Below are 17,443 nucleotides of genomic sequence, written 5' to 3'. Positions count from 1 at the left end.
CATCGATGGGAGAGAAACATCGATCAGCCGCCTCCCGCACATCTCCCACTGGGGATGTGCCCGCAACCCAGGCACATGCCCCCGACCGGAATCGAACCTGGGACCCTTCAGTCCGCAGGCCGACGCTCTATCCACTGAGCCAAACCGGTTTCGGCGAGAATTTAACTCTTAAGGGAAATTCCTTTTTGAATCCTCACCCAGCCGCAATTTAAGGCTATGATTAAAAATAAATTCCTCCTATTTACAAATATATTAAATATTTCCTCGATATGATTTACTATCTCTAAAACTCTGACAATCTTTCTCCTTTCATAAAGTAAAATAAATACATTAACAATCCAAGGAAAAACAGTAGCTGCACTAACGGTAGTGACAGTCTTGTCACCTGGAGGCTCAGTGAGGAAGATTATTACTCACCAATGAACCCCAGGGTGTGCCTCGCAGTGAACCCTATAGTGTGCTGTGCGCCACTGCACAGTAAACCCCACAGCTGCACAGTCCATGCCCTGAAGACAACCCAGCCCTCTTCCTGGAGCCCGACAGCTCTTCCATTCTGTTCCATTCTAGAACATTCTTCCGTGGAGGTCTGAATCCCTCCCACCTTTTGCGGGTACTTTTCTGCTTGCTGGCATGTAATACAAGTATGTTCACCCACACTGTACATCCAGCGGACGCTCCTGGAGGGCAGAGGCTATGGGGGGAACACCAATGTGAAGCGAAGTGCCCTGCACACAACAGGTTGTTTACTAGGATGTGTGACTCGTGTAGCTTATCTATACTAATCCTATATAATAAAAGACAAAAAGGGTAATTGACTGTACCTCCAATACGCTTCCCATTGGCTAATCAGGGCGATATGCAAATTAACTGCCAACAAAGATGGCAGCTGGAAGCCACACAGCTGAAGCGAGCAGGAGGCTTGCTTGCTCCAGTGATGGAGAAAGCCAAGGTTCTCCGCCTGCCGTGGCCTGGCTCTGAGCTCTGAAAGCAACAAAGTTTCAATTATAGAAGCTAAATAAACCCCAGATACCTGCTTTCAGCAGGCCGTGGCCTCAGAGCTGGAGCGAGCAGGAGCCAGCTCTTAGCTCCAGTGACGGCAACAAAGTTTCAATTATAGAAGGTAAATAAATCCCAGAATAAAAAAGAAAAAGAAAAAAAGGGGAGACTGGGAGCTTCAGTCACCAGCCAGCCTGAAAACGGCCCTCAGCCCCTCACCCAGACTGGCCAGGCACCCCAGTGGGGACCCCCACCCTAAAGGGGGTGTTGCCAGCCTAAAAACAGCCATCAGCCCTTCATCCAGGCTGGCCATGCACCCCAGTGGGGACCCCCACCCTGAAGGGGATGTGATCAGCTGTAAACAGTCATCAGCCCCTCAACCAGGCTGGCCAGGCACCCCAGTGGGGACCCCCACACTGAAGGGGGTGTGACCAGATGCAAACAGCCATCAGCTCCTCATCCAGGCTGGCCAGGCACCCAAGCGGGGCCCCCACCCTGATCCGGGACACCCTTCAGGGCAAACCAGCTGGCCCCCACCTGTGCACCAGGCCTCTATCCTAAATAAAAAAGGGTAATATGCAAACTGACCCTAACAGCAGAAAGACTGGGAATGACTAGTCACTATGACACACACTGACCACCAGGGGGCAGACGCTCAATGCAGGAGCTGCCCTCTGGTAATTAGTGAGCTCCCACATGGGGGAGCTCTGCTCAGCCACAAGCCAAGCTGATGGCTGCCAGTACAGCGGTGGTGGTGGGAGCCTCTCCTGCCTCCTCAGCAGTGCTAAGGATGTCAGACTGCAGCTTAGGTCTGCTCCCCGCTGGCAAGTGGACATCCCCTGAGGGCTGTCGGGCTGCCAGAGGGATGTCTGATTGCCAGCTTAGGCCCAATCCCCCGGGAAGCAGGTCTAAGCCAGCAGGTGGTCATCCCCCGAGGGGTCTCAGACTGCGAGAGGGCACAGGCCGGGCTGAGAGACACCCCCCCACCCCGCAGTGCACAAATTTTTGTGCACCAGGCCTCTAGTTTATACTAATAAAAGGATAATATGCTAATTAGACAGGATAGACCAGATGGCGTTCCAAACATCCTTCCTGACAAACCCAGGAGCGTGGCTGCCCTGCAAACCACCTGTGGACCCTCGCCCAGGCCGGCCCTGCCCCCCGGTAGGGACCCCCACCCCAATCCAGGGCCCCCTTCAGGGCAGGCCAGCCGGCCCCCACCCATGCACCAGGCCTCTATCCTATATAATAAAAGGGTAATATGCAAACTGACCCTAATGGCAGAACGACCAGAACAACCACTGGACCAGTCACTATGAAGCTCACTGACCACTTCTTGGTTCCTTTCCCCAGCTGGCAGGCTCTGACTGCCTGATGGCCACTGGCAGCGGGGGTGGGTGTGGTGAGTGGGTGGGAACAGCCAACTTCTTGGTCCCTTTCCCTGGCCGTCAGGCACCGATCATCCGATGGCGAATGGGGAACCAAGTTTGGGTGGCGGCGGGGGGCAGGGCTGGCTGCAGGCAGCTGGGGAAGATGGCCCTTATCACAGGCCAGGCCTAGGGACCATACCTGAGCACAAATTTCGTGCACCAGGCCTCTAGTCAGTTTATAAGCTGCATGCACACGGAGCTTTGAATCCAATCCTCCCCACCACTGGGTGACGTGGGCCTTTTCCATCCACTTTCCTGAAGAGTAGACAGAAGCTTAATGACTTGGTCAAGGCCTGTTAACGCTTCAGGCACACAAGTAGATTGAACCTGGAATGGCAAATGCCACAACTGCTTCCCTTCCCTTTCTCTGTCACACACAGTGTCACCAAGTGGCAAGTTTTGTGGAAGCCAGACCATGACTGCATCTGCATCATAGCTGTCCTTGTGGGGTTACATTCTCATGGGGGTCTATCCAGTTTCTCAACTATTTGATGCTCTGAGCTGAATACTTCTTTATTGTGGGGCTGTCCTGTGTGCCGGAGGAAACCTGGCGGCATCCCTCGCCTCTATCCACGGAATGCCAGGAGCCCCCTCCCCCAGATTGTGAAAATCAAAAATGTCTCCCAAAGTTGACAAACGTCCCCTGGGGGAGAGGGAGGGTGGTCACACTGGTTGGGAATCACTGGGCTATAGAGAGACCAAGTATACTTTGCCCACAGGTGGGCATATGACCCAAATTAACCAAACAGAGCGTCCCCCATTGCCCTCCTCTGCCCTTGGTCAGTCCCCAAGTGTGTGTGTCATTGAGGCAGAGCCAGTCAACATTTTTTCGGTAGGAGGGTATTGATTAGGACACTGGGAGAGAGAGAAGGCCTCACTCCTGAGAGCATGGCTCTCTCAGGTCTAGAGAGGCCAATGTCATTGTTGACAGCAGGTGGGAAGAAACGAAGCCAATACAAAGGAGCGTGCGAGAGCAGAGGGAACGCCCCAGGATGCTGTGTAAGAACCTTCCTCCAGCAGCACCGGAAACCGGCTCCCCCCCTCCGAATTCTCCTGGCCACGAGCCAATCAATCCCCTTTGGGCGTATATTGGTCTGACTTAGAATCCCAACGCTGCAACCAAGAGAGGCCTGACTTCCTGTGGTGTGTGAGGTGCCTTTCAGCACAGAGTGAAAGCCAAGGTCCTTCCCCAGGACAGCGAGTCTAACGTGCCCTGGCATCCCTCCCTTCCCCTGCTCACCCATCCTGCTCCAGCACAGGCTCCTCCTTCTTGCTGTCCCTCAACACACCAGGCATGCTCTGCATGTGCAAGTCCCACTGCCTGGGACACTCCGCTGCAGCAGCAAGTCCATGCTCAGCATTCCTCTGGTGGGAGAAGCAGCCATGATAACGATGCATGGTGCAAGGTGGGTACTAGGCTTACCAGGGCGATCACTTTGTTAGTTACATAAACGTCTAATCTCTATGGTGTATAACTGAAACAATACTGTATGTCAACTGTACTTGAAAAGTAAAAAATAAAGGTCCCCTGTCGAGAGGCAGCTAGCTCTTTTGCATACATGGCAGAGAGGTGCGGCGAGCTGTCAGGTGGGGGACTTGCTCACATCTGCGTGTCTGCTACTCCTTGCTGCTCGCCCTGATTTGCAAGTCTGAAGTGTTCAATTTCTGAGTCTGCATCTAGACTCCGTCCCCCCAGATCCGGATTTTTTTTGCTGCATAGCAACTGGTTACACTTGGTGACTTAAACTAATCACATTTCATGTGTTGAATTCTAGTTCACCCAGTGCTCCCCAAATATTTACTAAGCTCCCAATGTGTGCCAGGCTCTGTGCTAGGCTGTGGGGACAATCAGTGAGCACCACACACATATCCCCCTGTCCTGATGTACCGTCTATGGATGGGCTTTGCCTGCAGACAAGATGTATTGCCTGTCTGGTCAGACCTTCCTAGGGGTGAACTCACACTTTAAGGGAACACACTGGAGACATTAGAGCAAAGTCTTTAAGAATCCATTTGAATCAACCGGAGATGGTCTTTAAAAAGTAATAGACATATTCTACACCATGCCAACATCCCTCCCTCATCTCTCATATGTGCCTTTCTTTCTTTGGAATCTGACAGCTCTTGTCAGACCCCGGCTCCACCACTCACTGACCTTGTGACCATGAACAAGCTACCCAGGCACTCTGAGCCTCCATGTCCTTCTCTGTGAAATGAGGACAGCAACAGTTTCCTCCCTGATAAGGTTGCTGGGAAGATTACGTGACGTGCTTCAGCAGGAAATGAAAAATATGAGGCAATCATCGTGGGGCAATCCTCTGAAGCCAAAAAGCTTTCTCTCCTAGGAAATGTCACACTTGGTCACACTAAGCATGCCCACCCAGGTCAACCACACACCAGAGGGGTCAGTTGGAAGCCCGCCCCTCCCCACCCTTTGGTTGACTGGCTGGAGAACACTGAGCATGAGGCCGGAGTCCCTTCAGCAGACGGGGTAGCATCAGTGGCGGGCACGACCCTGCCTCATCCCCACGCTGGTCCTTTACTCTGAGAAGTGGGTTCCTCCAGGGCAGAATCGGTCTCCGTGCAGGTCGAGAGCACTTTGTGATGGTTCCCAGGGCACAGCAGCACCAGCTTTCCCTGTGCTTCATACGATCCTCTCTGCCCGAGGAGGCTGCGGGCACGCGCCGGGGACTCTGGCACAGGAGTCGGGGAGTCTGCGAGAAAGACTCAGCTGTGTATCTTGGCAAGTCTTTGGCCTCCTCTGGGCCTTGGTTTTCTCAGGGGTAAAACCTCAGGGGCTTAGGTCAGACGTTTTCTGTAAAGGGTCAGACAGTAGGTATTTTGGGCTTTGTGGCCATGCGGCTCGTGTAGTCTCTGTCACAACTACTCAACTCGGCCGTTCAGTGCAACAGCAGCCGTGGACCACCCATCACTCAGGGAGCAGGGATGCGTCCCAGCAGCACCTCTTACAGAAGTCCCGAGGCTGATTTGGTCACAGGGTCAAAGTCACGTAGCCCTGGGTTAGATGCTCTCTTCTTGGGACCTTCCAGTTCGGAATGGCCATAATGCAATTCTCCAAGATTCACCTCCCATTGGCCTTAGAGCAGAGGTTCTCAACTTGTGGGTCGCGACCCCTTTGAGGGTCGAATGACCCTTGCACAGGGGTTGCCTAAGACCATCGGAAAACACATATATGATTACATATTGTTTTTGTGGTTCATCACTATGCTTTAATTATGTTCAATTTGTAACAATGAAATTGGGGGTCACCACAACATGAGGAACTGTATTAAAGGGTCGCGACATTAGGAAGGTTGAGAACCACTGCCTTAGAGGCAGTCTCAAAGGCTAGAAAAATCCTCGGTTAAATGAAAAGTTCAGGAAATCATAACAGCAGCTACCATCGTTCCAGTGATTGCTATGAACCAAGTATTACGCTCATGGCTTTATGTGCCTTCTCTCATTGTGTCCTCACAGCAATTTCTTGAGGTAGACCATCATTAATCCATTTTTTAGGGAAAGAAACTGAGTTTCCAGCATCGAAGTATCCCACTCAACATCATCAAAATGGGAGGTGGCAGGGCTGGGATTTGGACTTTTGACTCTTTGACTCTAAAGCCCTTGCTCAAAACTCTTGACCTATGGGATGATCACAAAGCTGTTCGGAGGCCTACCCCCGCCGCTGCTCCACCCCTACCCTGGCTATTCTTCCATGCACCCTCCACAAGTTCACGTGAGAAACACTGCTCTCGCATGCCACATGAATTAAAAGGTTGGCCTAAAAATAACACCCGAGTCCACTACTCCAGATGATGAATTGCTTTTGAATGTGGAATACTTGACCCCCGACCAGCTCATGACCTCGCTGTGGTGGCGGTACCTACAGCAGGCCTTATTTGGAAGGTGACCACAAGACCAGTGCCGGGTCTGCTGATGCAACCGGCACTCACCAGGCCCATGCAGCCCCGCTTAGAATTCCTTAAACCCAGAAGAAAGAGAAAAGAGAAGAACCAAGGACCTACATCTTACTGTGGTTTGTCAAGTTTAAACTAATCATGCACAAAACTCTCAAGAAACGGTGGCCTTGGGGAAAATGCAGGGCAGCCCGGAATGTGCATGGGAGCTGCCGGCTGATCTCTGAGAGCATTTCATGGTGCGCGCCTGCTGGTGCCCCTCCACGCCTGCACTCCTGTCCACTCTTTTCAATGTCAACAAAGTCTCCTCGAGCCACTGGTGATTATTAACGCAGTCTTTTTGGGGCGCTGGGAAGGAGGGAGGGGGGTGAGAATAGAGGTGGATGTTTCTGCAGCCGCAGTTGTCTTCTCGCGCTGGGTGGAGAGCTGCTGCACTCTCCAGAGAGCCCTGGTCCGCAGCAGGCGCAGTGAAACGTGGATGCAACAGTTCAATAAATATTTAATGGCCCTTTCCTTAGCTTACTGATGCGATTAAGCAGGAGCCTCATTACTAAAACCTACTTTCACCTCCTCTTTTATTTATGAGCTTTATTCCCTTACACTAACACACAGCTAGGTGTAGGCAAACTGAGCCAGGAATACAGTAGAAATGGGAACAAACTACTCGATTCCACCAGACCATCAAAACTGGATGCGAGTCATATTCTGGCACGAGGCTTGTCCTGTCCCTCAGTGGCAGACAAGAGGGAAACAGAGCCAGACCAGAAGCCAGCTCAGGAACAAGGACCAGCTCTTTTCACGGCCATGGTCAGGTTCAGAGGAAGGGGACAGAAGACGGGGCCCTGGATGCAGTGCTCGCCTCCTGACCAGCCAGGGCTAGTTAGTATTACAATAGTATCTTATACATCTGACCAACAATAATCTCCCAGTGTTCTCCGTTCTTCCCAACCACATGGCCCTTGCATTCTGAGTCCAGCTCCAAAGTCACCCACCCCGCCTCCTGAGTCAAAATGTACATTCCTTCAGTTGCAATCCCTTGTGCTTCGCTGAAAGGTTATTACAGCTTTTCTCTCCCAGGTGGCTTAGTATGAGAGTCAGGAACAGCAGAGTTGAAGTGAAGACTCAAGTCCATTGCCCAGGCTCTCCACTTCTCAGCCATGTGTTCTCAGGCAAGTTACCTAACCTCTCCACATCGTACTTGCTTATCTTCAAAATGGAGATGATGGTGCCTCAAAGGACTGCTGTGAGATAAATTATTTGCTCCTTAGCAAGCACTGAAGAGCTCTAATAGCTACATATCCATATCTATATCACACACATATACACACATGCACACATATATACATGCACATATCCATACATAGAGATATGAGGTTTCAGATTCCTTCTACATACACATGTAAATGTATGTAAAGTAGTCCATAGAAGGAAAACCTCATATCTACCTTCCCCCAGCTTCCCATTTTAGGATACAAAGCTGTGAACCTGGTTGGCTGAATTCTAAGCCATAGTAGTGAGCAGTTAAAGGCCTCACAGCCAGGCCTGTTTTCTAGCTCCCACACCCTTCCTTTCATGCAGCTTGGTAGGTGTGTGGGCTGAGGACAAGGCTGCCAGCTTTCTCTCAGCACGCTCCTCTGAGCCTGGTGGCCACGCACTTGTTTCCTGTTCTTTGTGACTGAAGAGAAGGTTGGGTAGAAACTCAACATGTGCGTTAATGTTTAAGGAAAGCAGGAGGCCCCCTTTCAGCTTCAACTGCAGCCATGTGCCCTGGTCCAGCCTTCACGGGGCCTTCCACTGCTGGGTGATGGCTGTCCTCCTTCATTACAGGTACTTCGGGAACATCTTTGGAAGGAGCAAGGGTACAAGTCACCAGCAGCTCATCCCTAATATTATTCACACCTACCCTCCCCAGTGCTTGAGGACAGACACAGGATGGGGAGAGGAGACTTTTGAGTTGGACAAACCTGGCCCAAATCACAGTCTGCTCCCACAAGGCCCTGGGGAAGACGGTCATCTCTGCAAGACTCACTTTCTGCCCTTGTTACCTGTGGCAGAGGACTCTAGTCACTTATGCCAACATCTGCCCTGCTCCCACAGCAGGACTCTCGCTGAGGTCCGAGACACCAACAGCTGGAGTAGGCAACTGCGTTTCCCAGCCTCTTCTGCAGATCTACGTGCAGTCACGGCAGTGGGCACGAGCTGGCCTAGGAGTCTGGTCAAGGAGAGGGTGGTAGGATTGGGTGGGACTTCGAGATGCCTCCTACAAAAGAGTAGATGGGTGCTCCTTCCCCTTTCTCTTCTTGTTGCATGAATGCAGGGCTGGTGGCAGCCACTGGGGCCATGAAACAGCTAAGAAAGGAAGCCACATGCTGAGATGGCAGGGCAGGAATAATGAAACCTGGGTCACTATGACAGAGTGAAGCTGCCGGAGCAACCCACACAGTCACCTCTAAACTTCTCCCGGGGAGAGGAATAAATCTAACTCATTTGTGCCACTGGCGAGTTCTTCTCTGTCCTGTGCAGCCCAGCTTAACAATGCACAAGCTCAGCGATAATGTAAGTAAACGATGGCCTGCAGGCCAAATCCGGCCCACCACCCGTTTTTAGAGATGAAGATTGGCAATCAATCTGATGGTAGGGAACCGAAACTCTCATCCTTACTCCCTAAAAAAGAACTCCCTTCTTATCAGTAGACCTGTATTACAAAATTGAGTTATACTTAATTATTATTATATTTTGATACAGTTTTGATAGTCAAAATTTTTTGGGAAAATCTGTTTTTTGTTATAAATTACCATGCTGTCCTTGATTTTTGTCTCTTGACTCACAAACCTGAAATGCTTCCTATCTGGCTCTGGACAGAAAACATCTGTTGACTTAGGATACAGAAAAGTTCCAAATACAACTGGCCACACAGAACAAGAAGGAGAGCTATTCCTGTCATGGAATCTCCAAAAGAGTCTGGCCCTGAGGCTGCCTCGTTATCTGTTCCTTTCCATGAAAAAAGCATGGCTTCATTCTTTGTTGGCTTGAACAAATGAAAACTTCCAGAGTTAACCTCACTCCTCTGAAGCACCCCCACTTTCTTTCCTACTTCTTGGTCACCAGGCATCACAAATAAACAGGAGAACACAACAAAGACACTGACGATGCTTTGTTTCCCATGCTTCCCTCCCATTCCACCTGGCACAGATGTATTTTTCAGGTCACCGAACAAGAACAACAACAACAAAGGATAGATATCCATCCTGTGTTTCTCCAGCTAATTCCCGATTTAACATGTATAAATTGCTCATCTGGCACAAATTAATGGAACCCTGGGCAAAGTCATAAGTATGATTCTACCATTCACCATATGGTAGTATGCTTCATCCATGACCAAACTCAATGTGAAGAGTTCAACTAGGAGCATTTCAAGCATGAGCCCCAACCTTCCAACTAAAGGAAAATTATATGACGGAGTGAAAGCAGCAGCTCGCAACCATTTTAGGCAAAGGTGCCAAGTTTCTGGTTCATGCCCACATCATTCTGCCAGTCTGTGCCAGCTCCTTCCTCCATCCAGTGTCTACAACCTTCAGGTCGGCACGTTCTAATCTGTAAAACATTGGGTTGTCCAAACACCAGGCTTGGGATGATGAGATGGGGTGTAGGATTGGTTCAGTGGAGGCCCCAGAGGGAGCAGGAGAGGGACAGTTATGGCCCATCATGTCTTTCCTTAGGCAGTCAGGGAAGAAAGGGCTGACTTGGCACTGGTGGGGGGGCCCGAGTGGGATGTTGGGAGGTGGAGCTGTGTCTCTGGCTGGGTGTTGACTCTTTGAAACTACCATATCCAGTCCCAGCTTGCTGCAAGCAAGCCACGGGAAAAGTATTCTGGAAGGTGTGGTGGTTCAAAAGATTTCAACACATCGGGAAACATGGGCTTGGCCAATGGCTTAGGAGGGTGTCAGGTAGGCCAGGGAAGGGTACCAGTTTCTTTAAATCGGTCATGATCCTGATTATGAGAAATTCTTCATGCTGCAAAGCACCTGAAGCAGGCAATTGGGGTGATGGTGATGGGAGAGCCCTTGATTCAAAGTATCATGGATTTGCTCTCAGAATTATATGTTCCCTCCAAAGATACGCATCAAAAAGTCCACAACAGCTGTCCGTGTAAGAGTCTCTAACTAAAACTAACCAAAGGCCCATGAACAATTGAAAGGATAAACTGTGATGTATTTAACACCGGAATACGTACCATACAACAAAATAAATGAATGATCTACAACTATATACAACTAAATGATTAAATTTCACGGACAGAATGTTGACCGAAAGAAGTTACGAAAGAGTGCATCTTGTGTGATTCCGTTTCTGTAAAGTATGAGAACAGGCAGCATCTATGAGACCAGAAGTGAGGGTCTGGTTAGATTTCAGAGGCTGAAAGAGACACAGAATGGCTTCTGGGCACTGGTGACATTTCACTCATAGTCTGTGGCTGCAGTGCCACTTGCTGACCAGCAAAGGCTGGGAAGAGAAATAGAGTTGGGCTTGTGACATGTTAAGTTCGAGAAGCCTGTTTACCCTCCCAGGAAGATGCTGAGGAGAGAGTCGTGTGCATGTCTGGAGCTCAGGAGAGACTCAGGCTGAAGATGTAAACCTGGTCATCACCGCAGGCAGCTGTGTCCTGATGACGCCCACGAGGAGGCAAATGAGGCCGTGAAGGAGAGCCCAGGAGGGGAGGACGGGCAGCGAGGAGAAAGTGTCATAGAGGCGCCGTGGTGGGAGGAAGAGGCGGCAGGTGGGACACAGAAGCCACAGAAGGAAGAAGAGCCACAGGAGGGAGCCGCGCATTCAGACACGTGCTCCTGAGAGGTAGATGGTGACCTCTACGTCCCTCCCACTCTAGGGGAGGGGCCATTGTTGTACCCTTTTACAGGGAAGGAAACCAGGGTTCAGGGATGTCAGTGACACACCTAAATAAGTGGTGGGAACAGCATCTGGAAGCGCAGCAGCTTCCCCAGGTGTGCTCTGCAGCACATGCACATGCGAGACTGCAGAGCTCCTGGGTCACATGGCACGGGACATGCACAGTCAAGTCAAACAGCTGTCCCTACTCCAGGCCCCAGAGCGTCTAACCTGCCAGCATTTCCCAAATACGCATGGAACCGTTTTTTTTGCTTTCTTGTTTGGAAGAGCAATTCGCCAAGCAGGGGTTCCCGGGAACCCAGGGTGGGAACCGCTGCTAGAAGGCAACACGATCACGTCTTCAAAATGTGTTCGAACAAAGTCAAGGTGCTTCCACGGACACATGTCACTCACACCCACAGAAGGAAGGGCTGACACGCACATTCCATTTTACAGGTAATGGAGGCCACGCTCCTGAGGTTAAGTGGTTTGTTCTGCGTCCATCCTGCAGCAATTAAGCCAGATAAACCGGCCCCGGTCCATGTGCCAGGGCAAGAGGAATCAGGTCAGACCAAGGAGGACCAAGCAAGAGGCTTAAAGCAGACACCCTGTGGCCTCTGCCCACTCCTCCCAGCACTGCCCCTGCCTTTGCTGCCTGCAGGGACCCAGCCAGGGCGGGAGCAGCTCAGGCTGGAGCCAGAGGAAGAAGGGACTGCAGGTGGCCTCAGTCATGGTGTCAGGAAAGGCCCCCACCTCTGAGCGTGTGCTCTGGGAAGGGTCTTGTGCAGCGGTTCTCAACCTGTGGGTCGCGACCCCTTTGGGGGTTGAACAACCCTTTCACAGGGGTCACCTAAGACCACATATAATTACATATTGTTTTTGTGATTCATCACTATGCTTTAATTATGTTCAATTTGTAACAATGAAATTGGGGGTCACCACAACATGAGGAACTGTGTTAAAGGGCGGCGGCATTAGGAAGGTTGAGAACCGCTGGTCTTGTGGGAGAATTCAGTGGGAAGGATGTGGCCAGGAAGAAAGCAGGTGGCCCTGGGAGCTGGGAAGGACCCACGGAAGGGGCAGAGCTGCCTGAAGGATCCCGAAAGCTGAGGAATTGAAAGGACCTCACAAAGAAATCAACCTGACTGTGTCTCCGCTCATCAGTGAGAACCCCAGGCGATGAAACACTCGCGTATGAACTTTGGTGCCCGCACCTCTGAGCAGCTCCCTATGTTCTGCCACAGCGAACCCCATAACAGGGCCTCACGGACCGCCCTGCTGAATGCCACATCATGGAGACGGCCCTTCAGCAGAGGGACTTGAGTGAGGGGGCACTAGGTTCAAATTGTAACGAGAAGACACCCCCACCCTGCAACTACCCAGAGCATAAGTTTGAGCACATGGACTTTGGAGTCTGACCGTCACAGGTTCAGGCCCCGAGTGGCCACTTAGTAGCTGTGTGTCCCAGGGAAGTTACTGAACCTCTCTGCGCCTAGCCTTCCTCATCTGGGAAACAGGGATGATGATGGCACGCACTCCACAGGGTTAGCGTGAGGACTTTGAATTGCAATGAACAAAAAGCAAAGTGTGTCTTAAGACAGAACCCAGGGTTCCACCTGGGATGGATCTTGAGATGCCAGTTCCAGACCTATGGAAACAGACCCTGAAGGACATTCTCAGGTACAGGAAAGTCTAAGGAAGATTCACAAGACAAGTCTATGCTTGGCAACAACTCGGTAAGTTAATAGCTATCATTCTTCTTGTTACTATACTAGTAAAAGGGTAATATGCTAATTAGACCAGGTCAACCGGACATCTTCTGGATGTCCAACTTCCTTCTGGACAAAGCCACGGTAGCAGGGGCCGAAGCAGAGGCAGTTAGGGGCGATCAGGCAGGCTGGCAGGGGAGCAGTTAGGGGGTGACCAGGCCGGCAAACAGAGGCAGTGAGGGGCGATCAGGCAGGCAGGGGAGCAGTTAGGGGGTGACCAGGCCAGCAGGTAGAGTGGTTAGGGGTAATCAGGCAGGCAGGCAGGTGAGCAGTTAGGAGCCAGCAGTCCTGGATTGCGAGAGGAATGTCTGACTGTCAGTTTAGGCGCCATCCTGCAGGGATCGGGCCTAAACCAGCAGTCAGACATCCCCTGAGTAGTCCCGGATTGGAGAGGGTGCAGGCTGGGCTGAGGGACCCCCCCTTCCCTTTGTACACAAATTTCATGCACTGGGCCTCTAGTTTATAATATGCAAATATAAGACCTCTTCTCCAGGCTGGACATCCTACCACTCAGAATTAGAATTTATCTGGAATCCAACTCAGTAGATATTTGCTCAGCCTCAGAAGCCTAAACTGAGTGCCCATCATTGGAAAAATGAAAAGAAAATCAGTAAGTAATCACAGCAGCATAGGTGAATGCAAAGTCATCTTTTGCAAATGTTCACAATAAATCAAATAGTCATACTTTTTATTTTCTTTTTTAAACAAATAGGAGTAGGAAGCAAACTTTCAGAGATGTGATAAGCAGTATCATGTACACTTGCCCCGCCTCCCCCCCCCCCCCCCCCGTTCCCCCTGTGGGCTGGCATCCTGCCTGGGAAGGCGCATTGTGAAGGGGGAGGCCCTCATGACAGGGACAAGGATTTCCATGCACAGCCTGGCTGGTGAATGTCACTGTGGAGCAATTCTCAAAGGCCTCTGGGCTAAATGTGCAGGGAAATCATCCATGGATTTTCCCAGACATTGAGTCCCACGGTGCCTGTGTCTGCCTGTTCCCTCCGCCACCCCTACACCTGCCATTCTCCTGGAAGACGTCAGATACAATGTTTGCTAAAAACGAGTCTTCCTCTGCTTGTCACACAGAGCATCAGGTTATGAAAGAACAGGGTCACCCCAAACATCTGCAAGGTAACCCAATGCTAAGTATCCTGAAAAAGAACCCCTTGCCAGGTAGTGTTTGAGAAAATAAAAAAAATAGCAACAACAACAAAAACCATTCTCTGGAGCATTACATTTAAACTCTCAATATGATTTCCATAAAGTTTCATTATATTCAATGAGGATTACCATTCTGTGTTCTGGCAGCTAAAAAATTATTCCCTCTGCTTCCTCTCACTGACACCAAAACATCACACCGAGACTGTATTTACCCAGAGCTCGCCGATTTGATTGTACAGGTAGGAAGTGCTTAAGGTGAGTGGGCACCTTTCAGGAGAGATGAACCAACCAGTGTGGGGAGCACAGCATCTCTACGACTCCGTTTTCCAAGTTATTAAACACCGCAGGCCCTGCAAGCACAACCGCACAGAGCAGAGCTGTCCCCTCGTTGCCCCCAGAGTCCTTGCATTGCCCATTCTCCACGTTGCTCATGCACGCTGGGGTCAACTCAACACAGCACCACTTTGCCTTCTCTGCAAACGGCTCTACAAAGACCACAAATGTCATCACCAAATTGGTGAGCACTAGTGCAAACCTCTGCAACGCTCCTTCCTCAAGACATCTGTGCCCCTGAGGATAACAATCCGGCCTAAAGGAAAACTTGGCAAAAGGAGCCAAGAGCTTTTCCTGCTGAGGCCAGTGGGAGGAGGCCAACGGGGAAGTAGGCTCGATAAAACTGTCTCCAAAATATGTTCCACCTTAAAAAGCTTCTGAAGGGAATGAGAGAGTTATTTTAGTTTCTTCAATGGGAGTCCAAAAATAAGAAATAAAAGGCTTGTTGATGGAGAACCCTGGGGGGTGAGAGAGGTTGAAGACATCCGTGCAGAGAGATGCCTAGTAACAGAGCTGGCTTGTACTACACCCAAAGCTGTGTACCATCTGAGGCTGATTCAGGAAAATGCTCGGATCTCTTGGTAATTTCCTGCAGACAGGACGTTTAATCATCTCCAAGCCTCTACCGCAAGAGAAAAAAATAAAAACCTAAACCAAATGATTCACACTCTCAGAACGAATCTGCCTTCAGAACAAGGGCTGTTTTCTGCTCTTGAAAAGCAGCCAGGATTTGTTGTTCTAACAAAGTGTTCTTTTCCTCCACGCAGAAAGAGAAGTCGCTCAAGGAGTGCTTGTACTGATTTCTGTTTTGCATTTCGGGAAACTTCCATCCAGTCAACAGTTTCTCCTGGCAGGTTCTCAGAAAGCCAGGGGGGCTGGGGAGTCAGTGACTAAGAACACGGGATCATTTTTATAAGCCCATCCCCACTTTTCTGGTCCCATGGGACGAGGTTTTACTGTAGAATGAGCAGAATTAGCTGCACATATAAATTCTTCACTGCTAGGCTCACTTGACACCTTTATCTGAATTGCTTCACAGCTGGGAAGATCTGGCAGTTGATGGTTTGAGAAGGAAAGGCCCAAATCCTCCCGAGTGCTATCTGCTCTCTCTGTGCGGACAGGCCATGCTCGTCTCTCTAACTACTCAGCCAGTTGCACAGATAAAAACATCTGTTTGCAGAAAGCAGGGAACCCAAAGTATACAGATGATTCACACCATCTAAACAAGTGTACATACAGGCCAGCCCAGCAAAAGGAGGGCCCCTAAGAGCCAAAATAATTTCATGGGGGTAGAAATGGAGTTTAGCAATCCGTGCATCAGACTTTGCTCCAATTTTGAAAGGTATTTCTTCCAGCTGCCTCATCTTAAAAACAACAAAACAAAAAACCACACAACTCTGACCCTCTGCATTGGGCTTTCAACTTCTGGCTTAGGTACACACACACACACACACACACACACACACACACACACACACACTGGAGTGGGGGCAGGAAGCTGGAACCACATAGTCTAATAAACCCCCCTCCATGCCCTATGGATTATTTTGGTTTTAAAATTTCCCAGGATCCAACTGCCAGATACCCCAGATTTATAGGATCCCAGTCCTGACCTGGGAGAGCCAGGGCCCGGTTAAGGACACCCCAATGGCTTTCTCCTCCTCTAGGCTCCCTCACATAGCGCCAGGAAGACCAGGAGACCGGGGGGGGGGGGGGGGGGGGGGGGGGGGTCCCTCCCCAGCCTCCACCCCCTACTCAGAGAGAATAAATGAACAAACCCAGTTTCGTAATTATACAAATCTACCAACGAGAGAAGGAATGCAGTTGGAAAGCTATAGGAAGATAAGCAAAAAGGAGTGTGGGGAGATGTAAATAATTTTTTAAACTAGATCTTTCTGAAGACATTAAAAATAGTTTGACAGTGCCAGAGAAATAAGTAGGTCATTAGCAACATATAATTTAAACTATTTGAGGAAAATGAATTGTAGGTGTATAAAAACTTTAGAAAAGCAAGTTCTGGGAAGTTTCAGTGTTTCCTCTGAAGTCGTCTTAATACAATAACATCATTATCCCCGCCTCCTGATTATATCATTATTGCTATTATTGGTTAATAACGTGGCTGCGCAAAAGCTGGCAGAGCCAAAATGATGCCTCGGTCTAGGTCCCTTCCCCGGAGCACAGGACCGTCCAGTCTCTGTGGCAAGGAGCATCCCTCCCAGCAGCAGTTTCCCAGCTCAAGGCCCCCTTTCCCTGGGAGGGTGGTAAAAACCAGGAGCAGATGCGCCCCAGCGCCCTCCTCCGTGCGCCCGGGCCGCGGGGCCACTTACCCGGCTCAGCCTCGCATTGCTCGCCGCTGCGGCGCCTCCACCGCCAGGGACCTGGGTGAGCCCGGAAGGGTCCGAAGACCCGGGGCCGGGGTGCGGCTGAGGCTAAGAAGCCCAGCAGGGCGTGGGCCAACAACTGCCCGAAGCCAGGGGGGGCCCTTCAGGGGCTCCGTACAAGAGGGGTGACATTCCAGGGGCGGTGGCAGCTGCGCCCTGCACAGCTCCGGGTCCAGAAGAACCGTAGGTCCTGGGGAGAGGAGCTCCAAGCTCTCAGGCTGCCTCTGGGCTGCTTAAAGGGACGCCTCCCCACCTCCGGCTCTGCCTATTGGTGAAAGCTCTGAGCCACAGGCCAATCCTAGACCTGTTCCCAAATTGAGATTTCAATCAAGGGAGCTACTGCTTTAAAATTAGAAAGGGCTGATATGGGGGTGGGGTGGGTATTAGGCACTTTGCAGAAGCAGGGCACAGGCTCTCTGGCCCCTGCACAGAGGTCCTGGGAGCTGGCAGGAGCTGAAGAGCAAGACTGTAAGGTGCAGAGCACATGAGGAAGACAGGGACATGCGGGACCAAGGCCTCATCTCCCCACCCACCTCCCCACAACTCACTCATCCTTCAAGGCACATCCAATTCTTCAC

The 17,443-nt window shown here is 50.7% G+C and overlaps 1 protein-coding gene across 1 annotated transcript in view; it reads right to left on the bottom strand.

Moving 5' to 3' along the window:
• The window catches only part of PRICKLE2 (prickle planar cell polarity protein 2), a 157,916-nt gene extending 140,835 nt beyond the window's left edge, over positions 1-17,081 (bottom strand). The window contains exon 1 of the mRNA XM_036331660.1: positions 16,812-17,081. The gene's annotated coding sequence lies outside the window, so the exon portion shown is untranslated. The remainder of the gene's footprint in view (positions 1-16,811) is intronic.
• Between the last annotated feature and the right edge of the window lie 362 nt (positions 17,082-17,443).

Source organism: Myotis myotis, unplaced genomic scaffold, assembly GCF_014108235.1.
Source record: "Myotis myotis isolate mMyoMyo1 unplaced genomic scaffold, mMyoMyo1.p scaffold_m19_p_13, whole genome shotgun sequence".
Taxonomy (NCBI): Eukaryota; Metazoa; Chordata; class Mammalia; order Chiroptera; family Vespertilionidae; genus Myotis; species Myotis myotis.
The sequence above is the reverse complement of the archived record's forward strand: the minus strand, read 5'-3'. Positions and strand labels throughout refer to the sequence as shown.